The sequence below is a fragment of the Eptatretus burgeri genome, chromosome 9 (genome assembly GCF_056783735.1).
Source record: "Eptatretus burgeri isolate ZD-2024b chromosome 9, Ebu_testis_v1, whole genome shotgun sequence".
NCBI lineage: Eukaryota > Metazoa > Chordata > Myxini > Myxiniformes > Myxinidae > Eptatretus > Eptatretus burgeri.
The window spans coordinates 79586209-79599461 of NC_140969.1; positions in this window are offsets into that span (position 1 = coordinate 79586209).

Sequence of the window (13253 nt, forward strand, 5' to 3'; positions counted from 1 at the left end):
CTGAGCCACATATCATTTTAAGATTATAGTAAATTGTTTTTTCATTGTTCACTTGATAACCATCAAAGTTTTCAGTCCATTCAAGGATATTCATTTTTTTCTTTACATCCTCTAACTTACTACTTTTTAAATTGATTCGCTTATTTGTTTTATTTACCTTTGTTTTTGTTATTTTTTCAATAAGACTTATTTGATATTTTTCACATTCATTATGTTTTCCATTTATATACCAAGACTGAGATTTTCTCCACTCTTTAGTTTGATTAATACTTGGTTTGACCATTTATATATTGCAAAAAAACGTGGCGGTAGCCCTTAAAAAACCCTAACCCATCTTCCCATCGTTAAAACACAATCTATTCTATTCACTCTATCATACAATATCCATATGGAACACAATCTATTCCATTATCTAAAATAAATCTCTTATCATCAAAGGCTCCTAATGCCTTTTTATTTACTTCTTCACTATATATGTTATGTTTATAACTTCTTATTGTATTCATTTTCCTATATTCTTCTTTCTTATTCATCAAACAATTATAATAATTTCTAAAAGTTATTGATTTCTTTATTACATATTTCTTTATTCCCTTTAACCTCTTATCAATCTGATCACCATACTTATAAGCATATGCCTTTGCTTTCAATCCAATAAACTCACTCATTACTTTTCCACCCAACTCATCCTTAAACTTACCAATAACCTTTTCATTCTTTTTGGAAAATAACTCACTCTTCTTGCTGAAATTACTTGTATCATATACTCCAATATTTTTCTTCATATCTTAATAAACATCATCAGTTTTTATATCTAGGATAAAACTATCAGTGTCCATATACAACAATCAAACATTTTCACCATACTCTTTCTTTAAGTCATAATACAAATAATCATACATCAATATCTTTGATAAATCAAGAACTGCTGTTCCAATATAAATTGGTTTATCCATTACAATACTTTCCTTTTTCATATGAATTGCAGAAAAGTTCTCTGAAAAAACCTCTTCTCTCTCAAAACTTAGTTTATTTATCAATCTCGAAGCTTCTTTCCAAGATGTTGCGAATCTAATGTTTTGCCTGTTTCTAACATTTTCCATAGTCTTTCCAAATACAGCATTATTCATTCATTTATAAAAGTCCCCTTCAAATTTTACTTTTGCATTTGCTCTCATATCTGTATTGAATTGAATATACTTTTTCACCCAAGGACTTTGTTTAAATTTTAAAACTCTATGAATTTTAGCTACTCTCAATCCTTCTCTCAAAAACTGTTTTAAGCTTCTCTGATGCAAAACATATCCCTCTTTATCATAGAATGTTGTTAATAACTTTTCTGTTGATTTGCCTTTAATATTAAAACTTTTATGATAATCACTGAACCATTCTTTCTTTGGGGTTTCTTTCTCACATGCAAAAGGAAGGTCTTTATGCTTATTATGAAGATCACTCGGGTACCTCAAATCAACTTCAAAATAAGAACCTTCTTCTTCGTCATTCAATTCCTCTTGAGAAGAAATAACAATATTCACAAAGCCTTTTCATAATCCTTTTCTTCCACCGACTCTAATTTACCATAAGGCAGAGATTGAGACATTGCCCATCCATCCAAATTATTAGCATCAAAATACATCAAATAATTACTATCTTTTTCATTATCATAATTTGAAAGATATTTATTATTTGCTTTAGCATATCTTTTTGAACATACTTGTGATATTCCACCTCTCTTGGGCTTCTCAATCATCAAAAGCATATCAACATCACTGATTAAATCTATGTCTTGTTTTGTCATTTTCAACATTGCACTCCAAGCTAAACCAGGAGCTGTGAAATAGTGGGCAGGATCTAATCCATAACAATTTTTATTATGACAGAGTGATCTAAAAGCTTCAAACACATCAGCTAACAATAAAACATCTGTTTTTAGATATAAATCATGATATTCTCCAAGGTTCTTTATCTTAAATATTTTCCATATTTCTTGTGCGTGTTTATATTCCTTATCACTTATCTCTTCTTCATAAAGGTTATTATAGAAACTTTCTTTTGAAGGAAGTTGTGTTTCTTTAAATCTCATAAATGAATCCATATAATCATAAGGATAAATTCCCTTACTTGTAAGAAATTTCTCTTTACTTTGAATTTCATTCCTTGTTTGAATTTCCTCTCTCGTGAGAATTCCTTCTTTAATCAGAATTTCATCTTTAATCTGAATTTCCTCTTTAGTTAGAATTTCATTCATTGTTCGAATTTTCTTTATAATTAGAATTTCATCTTCAGTTAGAATTTTTTCATTAATTTCCTCATTAATTAGAGTTTCCTCTTTACTTTGAATTCTCTCTTTAATCTGAATTTCCTCTTTAGTGAGAATTTCCTCTTTTGGAAAGAATGAATTAAGATTTGGAAAAGAGTCCGTGGAGCTTAGATTTGATGCGAGGTAGGCTAGTGGTGTTCCCATAAACTTGTAAGAATCTAAAAACCTAATATGAGTTAAAGGTTTTGTGAATATCATTTTTGTAAATGAAATATACTTTTGACTTGTGTTTGTTATGGCAGAAATATTCCCTGGTGTTTTTGAAAGTTCATTTATAAATAGATGTGAGTAGGGTGAATATACTGATTCTGGCTCACTTTTCCCTATGTAAATGAATGGAGGATTTTCAGCGATTCCCTTTTTTTTCCTTAAAAATAAACCCCCTTTTTATCCCAAGGTATATTTATTTGTCTCCCCTTTTAACCTAGGGGCTCTCTATTCAAATAACCCATACAACAAGATAAAGATTTGTTCAAGTAGCAAAGTAGTAATGTGATTTGTTAAAGGTGATTCTAAAGAAATATTTGAAACGTCTAAGCCCCGGGACACTCTTTATCAAATAACCGATGCATATTGTTTAGCTCACTCATTGAACCTATAAACATTTGTTCATTCTCAAATTCCTTCAATAGTTTAATTTTCTTTGCACAATAATCCCCATCTAAAATATTGAAAAACAAAACATTTGAATCTTTATATTTTTTAAGATACCCCTTTGTGCCATTACGAAATGATAAACTTCTCTTAATGATCTCATCTGACCACCTCCTGAGCCACAGGTTATTTTTGTTAAGCCCCGCCCACTCTCAAATGGAATTTTTTAAAGCCCTGCCCACTTTTTTAAGCCCCGCCCACTTTTCAGGAGTATTCCATAAGCCACGCCCACTTTCCTCTAAGCCCTGCCCACTTTTCTGTGGATTTTTATAAGCCCCGCCCACTTTTGCTAAGCCCCGCCCACCTCACATGAAGTTTTTTCTAAGCCACGCCCACTTTTTCTAAGCCCCGCCCACCTACTCTTACATCATTTCCAGTTCATCTCTGACTCACAAAGAAAATTCCAGCATGTTATGGTTTTGAAAAAATTGCTCAAAGAATAGAAGGCCTGCGTGAGCTTGCCCAGGGAATTTCCACTGGAAACCACACCCAACAGTCTTTCCCTATAAAAGCCTCATGCCCAGGCTCCATTTTAAACATTTTTTTGCTGGCAATGGTGTGCTGTGTGCTTGCCTGGAACTCTCAGACTTGTATGGAACTAAACCTTCAAGTTGATGAACTGGATTCAAACCTCTTATCTGTTGAGGTAAGATTTTAATTTTCCTATTTTTAGTTCCTTTTAAACATCGACTCGTTTAATAATTAAATAACTTAATTAATACATTATTATTTTCTCTCACAGGAAATTGTATCTGAAATACAAAATGAAAATACTGCTTTTGCTACAACTTGGAGCGAAATTGTTGGCTTGGTTGAAGATCATATGAGCGACCAAGACCCACAGAATGAGTTCATCCTTGATGATCCAACCAAAGAGTTATACCTTGGAGACCAGCAAAGTCCTGAAAAAGAGTTTTGCAACAATAGTACTCATTGTGAGTTATCAAGACAATACCCCCTGAACAAGTTATACCTTGATGAGCCAGAATACAAGTTTTACCTTGGAGACTCACAATTTTCAGACATTTTGAAAAATGGAGTTTTCCTTGATGATCCACAGTTATACTATGTGAGATCTATCACTGAAACCCATAAAAATTGGAAAAATGGAGATTTCCTTGATGATCCACAGTTATACTATGTGAGATCTATCACTGAAATCCACTATATTTCTGGAAATTGTGATTCTACCTTGGAGTCTTGGATAGATGGTTATATTTTTGGAGACTTGAAATGTGGGTTCTGGCTTGATAACTCACAATGTGATACATATCTTGGAAACTCAACAGGAATGTGGTTATACCTTGGAGACTTGGAAAGTTGGGTTTATTTTGAAGACTTGAAATGCTACCACTCTTTGGGATCTAAACCTATCAAGAAAATTCTTACTCCCTCTTTCTACGTCATCAAACCTGAAAGCCTTAAAAGACAGAATTGGAAGAAGAGAAAAAAACAAAAAAATATACATTGTTTGTTCTGGAAAGAAAGTGCAGGCTTACTCCCCCTTTCTACGTCATCAAACCTGAAAGCCTTAAAAGACAGAATTGGAAGAAGAGAAAAAAAAAAACGTAAAAAAGATATATTTTGGTGGAAATCTCATTTTGAAAAAGACTGTGTTGGGCGAGGATTGAGTTGGGGTTGAGATTTTGAATGTGAGGGTTGGGGTTGAGATTTTGAATGTGAGGGTTGGGACACACACACACACACACACACACACACACACACACACACACACACACACACACACACACACACACACACACATCAACAAACAAAAGTTAAGCCTTGACTATTCAGTTGAGGATTCTGTGTTTGGGGTTCACAGATCTAAGAACGTCCCCCTTGACACACACACACACACACACACACACACACACACACACACACACACACACACACACACACACACACACACACACACACACACACACACACACACACACACACACACACACGCGCACACACACATCAACAAACAAAAGTTAAGCCTTGAGTATTCAGTTGAGGATTCTGTGTTTGGGGTTCACAGATCTAAGAACGTCCCCCTTGACACACATTATATACTGTAATACACCTCGGACTTGTCCCTCTAGTGTCCACAAAGGTGTATAGTAGGAGGGAGTGAAGGGACAACCCATTGCTCCCATGAGTATTATCTGCTTAGTTTTGTCTTTTGTAATTCCTGTGAATAAAATGAACCTAAAATCTCTTCCCCTTCCAAATCATATATTTTATAAGTCCAAGGAACCGTATCTATTACATCATCAATTTAAAAAAGTTCTTTCGTCCATCGTTCAGTGAAACCCTTTTCAAAATGAGATTTCCACCTATATATTCTTACGATATCACCAACTTTGAACTTAGGTTTTCTGACATTAATCTCTTTTTCATATTTTAATTTTGTCAAGGTTTCTGATGGTTTCATATTTGTTGACGTGTGAATCGTGTCATTATACTTATCCACAATATCCTGAATAAAAGATGACCATTGTTGTGAACCGAGTTGTGTGAATTTTTTATATAGTCTCTCTTTTAAGGTACGATTAAAACGTTCAACAACAACTGCCTTCCCTTCATTAAAGGTAGTGTATAATGTAATACTGTTATTTTTTAGAAAATTCATAAATGTCTTGTTATAAAACTCTCTACCCTCATCAGTCCACAATTTTTTAGGTTTTCTCTTACTTTTATTAAATATCTGTTGAAAAGCTAACACAAGAGTATTACCTGTTTTGTTTTTTAAAGGGACAACCCACACATATCTACTCCTCAAATCAATAACGGTTAAAGCATACTTGTACCCCTTATCATTATTGAGTTCAATCAAATCAGCAGACCAGATATAATCAACTTCCTTGGAATAAACTTTCCTTCTCTGAAACTTTGTGAATATTGGTTAATGTAATTCATCAGCTAATTGCTCTTCAGTCTTAATGGCATCATTGGAGCCTATAAGTTTTTTGAATTTCCAAGTCCAAGTTTCAATTTAGCACTGATCATCTTCTTCACAATGAACTGATCAACTTTTTCTCTCAAGGTTGGATTTTGTATCAGAGACAAATTATACAACATTTCTCTATCGGCTTCATGCTTTTCTTCCAACGTTGTGGTATTCCCATAATCAATATCGTCTCTCATGCACACTTCATCAACTCTATTGATAGGCTTACTCCAGGATTTAGGATTGTCTGCCTCATCTAATCTTTTATCCAAGTTTGTGCCTGGACCACAGAAAGAATACCCTGGTAGATGTAATTCCCCTGGTATTCCAGTAGTTGTAAATTTACTTCCTGATAAAAACTTTTGTATATCTCCTCCGAGTTTGTGTTTGGAGATAAATTGATTTTTTTTTAACCACACACCGAACATATACCTTTTTGTATAACCCTGTTATTTTTACTTTTAATATATGAAATATTTTTAGTATTAGTTTTCTTTTTACATTTGAGACAATAACTCATTTATTTATGAGAAAAATTCCTGCAGAGTGCAAAAACCTTTTTAGTTTCCAACATGCACATTTGAATCTTAATTTTTAAAACATAAAGAATCCTTAGAAATGCCTTCACTCTCTCCTCCATTTATTTAAGAAAAAAAAATGAAAAACTTGAATTAAAATACATATCCTCTCGATGTCAATACTCTTGTAGAAAGTATTGCAAATAGACTTGTCAATTCTTTGTTTTCCTCCTCGGTGGGTTGAGTTATTTTCTGTAATACCACCAATCTTTTTTTAATCTCACTGGTTTCCATATTTTGATATTTATTTTGTCTCGCTCTTTCCTCCCTCTCCTCCCTCTCCTCCCTCTCCTCCCTCTCTCTCTTCTCTCTTTCCTCCCTCTCTCTTCTCTCTTTCCTCCTTCTCTCTCTCCTCCCTCTCCTTCTCTCTCTTCTCCCTCTCCTCCTTCTCTCTCTTCTCTTTTTTCTCCTCTTTTTTCGCCCTCTCCTCCTCTTTCTTCTCCCTCTCCTCCTTCTCTCTCTTCTCCTTTTTCTCCTCTTTCCTCTCTTCTTCAACTCCTTCCTCATCCCTTATTATCCTAGAATCGCTTACACCCCATAGAATATCATACATATATTCATCAGGATTTCTTGTTATTCCTGTATCCAAAATAATTTTTTTTACAACAGAAACCAATAAAATTTCTTTTGAATTTCTAAAAGAGCCTTACCTTTTCTTAACTTTATAATTTTTTCATTATTTAACATTCTAATTAAATCTAAAGTTGTCGGTTTATCAACATCAGCATAATGCCAATCTTTTATTGAAAATACCTCATTCTTATGTTGTAGAACATATTTATTAAAATACCGAATACCCTTTTCTTGAAGGTATGCTTGGACACAGAAATGATAATTTTCTTGAAGCCTTCTTGCTGTCATTTATGTATTAGAAATATATGTTAGAATCATATTATGGCACGAAACACCTCCCCATCTTCCCATAGTTAAATCATTTTGTATTTCCTTACTTATTATATATAATCCTGTTTTTTTCTGTTTTCATGAGATAAACAAGGGCAAAACCATTATTATATTTACCTTATTAAATTCTTTTATTTGTTGTTTACTAATCGTGGACCCACAAAACTCATTCTCGATACCAAGTGGATAATATTCTTCCTTACGAGACTGATTTAATTGTTCCAGGTCTTCGAGGTTAATTTTAAATGACCAATTATACCCTAAATCATTCATATCATACCCCCATTGTTCTATTCTCATATAAACGATACGCCCTTGTTTATAAAAATTTATTTTAATTCGAACTGTGAATTCTGTATGACCTGGAGATAATATCAACACTTCTGTATCTTTGGAATACACGGCTGTTTTATTTAAGGATATATATTGTGATAAATCGCTTAATCTCACCAAGTCATTCGCGTCAGTCGGGCTTGGATAATTTTTTAATTTATAAGCATTTTTCATGTTAATATTTTTGGTTATATTATATTTATGTCGTTCAGCCTGTGCCTTTGTGTAATAATTTGATAAATCAATATCCAGTTCTTGAGATACACCAAAGATAGAACCATCTTTACCAACATAAGTCATTTATATTGGATGAAAAATAATATCATAAAATTTTTTATTTTTGTTGAGTTGAAATAACACATATAGACATAATTGACCACAACACTTGGAATTTAATTCTTTGACTTGAAATGTTTGATAAACACCATTCTGAAAGAATTTTATGACTTCAACAGGTGGTCGAAGACCAAAACTATCAAAATAATATTTGTCTTGACTATTAAAAATACAAACCCAATGAGAACCGTTCCCATTATTATCTTCTAAGTTCATAATAATATTCTTTGTATGTTTCGGCACATTTGTTAATTCATCTCTCATACAAATAACCACATTATGAATTTTTAATTTCTTACAATATTTGACAAGTTGTAAATTTGATGTTGTATTCTTTCCAAATTCTTTCAACCACTCATCAATGCTCATTTATTGATTAGAAAGATATAATCCATTACCTCTTTTCGTTAATTTTACACCTGCTTGTGCTATAGAAGAAAGCATATCTCCAACTAACAATCTCGCTTTATCAGGCAGACCTTCAAGTTTTTCAGCAAAATCTACAATTACACCACTTCCATTAATTTGTTTCTCCAACTCTTTGTTATGTCTTTCCAATTCTTTTTGAGCCTGGAGTTGAGCCTTCCTTTCGTTGGCAGTTTTCACCGCTGTTGAAATACCACCCGTCAATGCTCCAACCACACTTAAACCAGCAAATAAAGGAATTAGAAATGGGAGAAATCCTCCACTCGTCTCTCTTATTGAATATTTTTTCAACATTGGTTTTGTCATTTTAATTTTAAGTGAGCCAATGTCATTCAAGATTTTAACCTGTTCTCTTGTGAGCAAAACATCAATTCTTACTGCTCCTTTTCTCTGAATTGTATTAACGTTAATCGTACAAGGCTTTTGATTTTGAACACAAGATGATAGTTTATGAAGATTGATTTGATTAACATATACCCCAGTTGGTACTTTGCCACTCATTTATTTAACAAAAAATTATGTGAGACTAATCATCACACCATTATCTGTATTAATCTGCAATTCTGTTTCTTCCAAAAGCAAACAATATGTATCAACTTCTTCACTCTCTCCTCTTTCAATGTATAGGGAAGTATCCACTCGATTAGACTTTATAGTTTCCTTTTGAGCGCTCAGGTCAAACGCATAGATTGTATACAAACTTTTAAATGCTGTCATATCCAAAATAGGTTCTTTATTTCCATTACTTTCACATACCTTTTGGTAAGACTTGTATGCTTCAGCAAAATCATTTTTTTCCCAATTAATTTCCAATCTATCTCGTGGATAAAATGTTCCATCTAGAGAAACGCGAAGTTGTTTCACCTTAGCATTATCACTCAATGCATTATTCTTATCAGTCGCAGTATCACCATCTGGCTTTTTAAAAATGATCCACAGATATCGTAGCTTTCCTTCCAGAACACCCAAATTCCACGTGTAAGTAGTTTGGTTGAGTTTAACGTGTTGACATCTTCTTTTGAGGTATGATACACTGAGTGGTTTCTTTGAGTTAAGTCTTCGATTCAACATCTCTTCTGTTTTAAGATTAGGAGTATATTCACTGATATACCAACTCATCTCCTCAATTACAAATTTATTCTGTTCACCAAAAGCACTACCAACACCAAAAAGCAATCGATTTTCATTATCATTCCTTTGTAGTTGAAATCTAATTTTAAGACCATACAGAACTTTATCATGATCACAAAATCCAAATATACCTTTAAGAGGAACTGCCACAGTAAAACTATTTTCTGCTTTTGTATCATTATTATACATTCCTTTCCTTTGAGTATATCCAGGGTCTGTGTTTGTTCCCGTTGACATATCAGGAATAAAACCTTCGACAGACCCCTTTCCCATTCTATCACTGAATGTATAGAGTGTAAATTTCATCATTTCAGATACAGCAGAGACATAATCAACCACTTCAACTTCTTGTGTTCCAATATACAAACGCACACTATCAAACATTTTCCAGAAGAAATCATTTACAAGTGTAGCGTTTGTGTTATTCCCAGCTTTAGTGAATTTAAATTTACACAACAAGAAACTTTCGGAGAGATTCAAATAGGTTTGTTGATTATTTATTTCAAAACTTTTTGTACCATTCGTATTCCAGTCTGTTCCAGTTATTGCATTTAACTTGAAGTAATCTTCTTTTTTAGTGGAGTTTGAGATAATAATAGTATCATCCAAATCATGGATACTATCAATTGCTTCCATACTTGTATTTATTTAGGATAAAAGAAGTTAAAACTTTTGAAACCCTGATCCAAGTATTTGAATTATTTTCTGTCGTTCTTGGGGGGAGAACTGAGTTTTGCCTTTCTTAATTTCTTTTATTGCTTGTAATTTATGAGATTCCTTCTGAGCATCTTTTATACTCTTTACAGCACCTGCTACATTTCCCACAGCAGAAGCAGTTGAACAAATTAGATCTTTATGTTTAAGAATAGTTGAACCAATACCCATGAGAGTATCAATTATCCCATCTCCTCTAAATTGATGTCCAACACCCCTTTGTCTCTTAGGTTTATAGTATCCTCTACCAAGATACATACCTTCACCCTTGTAGTATGGAGAAAGGAACATCCCATCCCCTGTAATTATTTTATATTTTCCCAACTCGTGTTTCCTCACAATAACCATCGTATTTATTTATTGGAAAACTTCACGTAGGTGAATTCTGATGGATATAACTTCTCCATTAAAAGAAATCACACGATTATCTTGGTCGGTTATCCTAAAATTTACTATGTGTATGGTTTTTCCTGACACAGGTAGATAAACCAAATTTTTAGGTTCCATATTGAATTTATAACCAATTGGGGTTGAGTATGCGCTGAATGAAAATATTGCATTTGTTTTTTTTCCATCATTATAAGCACCATCAATCAAATCACAGTGAATTAACACTGAATTTATTCCTGAGGATATTTGAATGACATTATCACTGTAAAACGTCCCATTAGTTTCAATCTTTTTTGAGGAGAAACCCAATAACTCTCTAAATGAATTATCAATTGTGAAATCAACCTTGTAGTTATTTTTAACTTTAATCGTTGATTTTGAAGTATGTTTTTGAATGTTTATAACAATATTTTTTGGTTCATCACCCTGTTCTTTCATAAGACGAGCAATTTTGGAAGATATTTGAGAAATCTCATATGCTCCGGGTGAGACTGTTATCGTTTTGTATCCACTTCCCGGATTATAACTAAACTTGTCATTTTTCTCGGTTATATTAAATAAGGTATTATAAGTTTCCATGGACAATAAAGATGCCTCATATTCTTTTGTTGTGTCAAGTTGTAGTGGGTATGGGAATGAAGATGTGTGGTCGCTTGTTGTGAAATTGAAACTAAGGATTGTGCTTCTCATCTTATTTAATATGGGATAAAATGTCTTTATATTGATATTTATTAATTATTTTCATGTTCATCAACTGGTCTAAAATGGCTGATGCTTCATTAAAACAATTGTTATTTCCAGCCTTCTTACTGCCTAACAACAATAACAGTCTATTAACTAATTGCGATGGGTCATTTGGAAGAAAACTAACACCTGAACCAAGGATACTTAAAGCTTGAATAATGTGTTTCTCCTTCTCATTCTTCCTACTTTTACCAGAAAGAATAACTTTATAATTTAGAGTGTTCAGCAGATCAATATATACTCTATCATCATTATTTTCCATATCCAATGGTTTATCAACATACTTTGATTCATCCCTCACAGTTGAACCTTGTCTTCCATCTTTTGTGAGAAGAAACATTAATCTCGGAGTTCGTTTAACAGGGGGTTGAGCAGAACCTAAGAACCTTAATTCATCATTAAATATCAATACCTTTTCTTGAACAAGATGAAATATTGCTGATTGTTCTGTTGGAATGAGTCCTGCTTTGGTTTTTGAATCCACTGAATATTCATTGTTTTGAACAGCATTCACAATATAATCAGGGGGTCGATTCATCTCTTCCAGTTGTTGAAATAATTCTTCATCATGATATTCTAATTCTCCAATATGCTCTAATTCTTCCTCCGTCATTTGACTGAAATCTCTTAACATTTGGAGCTTTCTGGGAGTATATTTTATTGTGGGAACTGTGGAAACATCTTTCATTTTTTCTTGGGAAGTTTTTAAAAGTGGTTTAAAAAATTTCTCTTGTTTTCTTTCAAATGCTTCTTCGCCCGTTAGTTTCTGTCTGCGTTTCTTCTTTATGTCTTCCTGTTGTTTTACAACTTTTGAAACCAACTCTTGATGTTCTTTAAATCTTCTTGCTCTTTCTTTTGCATCCATTTATTTATTGTAAAATATCATTTAATGAATTGTAAAGATCAACAGGGAAATTTTCCTTTTCTTCATCATTCAAGTAGATGTGTTCAAATAAATCCTTTTCTTTAAATATTTCATGAAAGTCTTTATTAACATTAATGCGAGTTGTAATTTCTTCTTCACTAATACTTGCATCTCTGCTTTTCATACGTTTGCGTTGAGTTTCTTCATCAACATTAAAACCGAATGATAAAATCTTCACTCCGCTGAGATATTTAATAATTTGTCTCGTTCCTTCTGGATTAGTTTCTCATATCCCAACACCACCAGATTTTAGTTTCCTTCACTCACTCTTACAATGTGAATATTTTGTTGTACCAAGAGAAACCTCCTCAAATATTTGTCCTTCATTCCTCAATCGCATATGTTCCTCCAATGAAATATAGTGATAATCTTCACCTTTTACTTCTCCAGGTCTTATTGCTCTCGTTGTTGTTGATACAATACGTATCACGGGATGTTTTTTAAGTAAATTTACAATATTCTCATTTGTACTACACAAGAACCTTGATTTATGAAAGTTTTTTCCAGAAGCAGATTTACCCACAAGATTTATAATAATAGTTGTCATTTATATATGTAATTGTTTATAAAACAAAAAATATATCCCTTAATATCTCATTTTGTTTCACAACAATATATTTATATTTTTCAGTCGTGTGCTTCATGTAATCCTCAAATTTCTTTTTACTACATAATGTAGAACAATTATCTCTCCAAAAATTATTGATATCTATTGAATTTAACTTGAATAAAATAAAAGTATTAGCATTGTTTCTGATGGAACGACGAGGAAGTTGAAAGTACGATTGACTAAGATAAATACAATTACAAGAAGAATGTCTCCCTCTTGTGTAGTAGCTGTCCATTACCGTTTGGTTT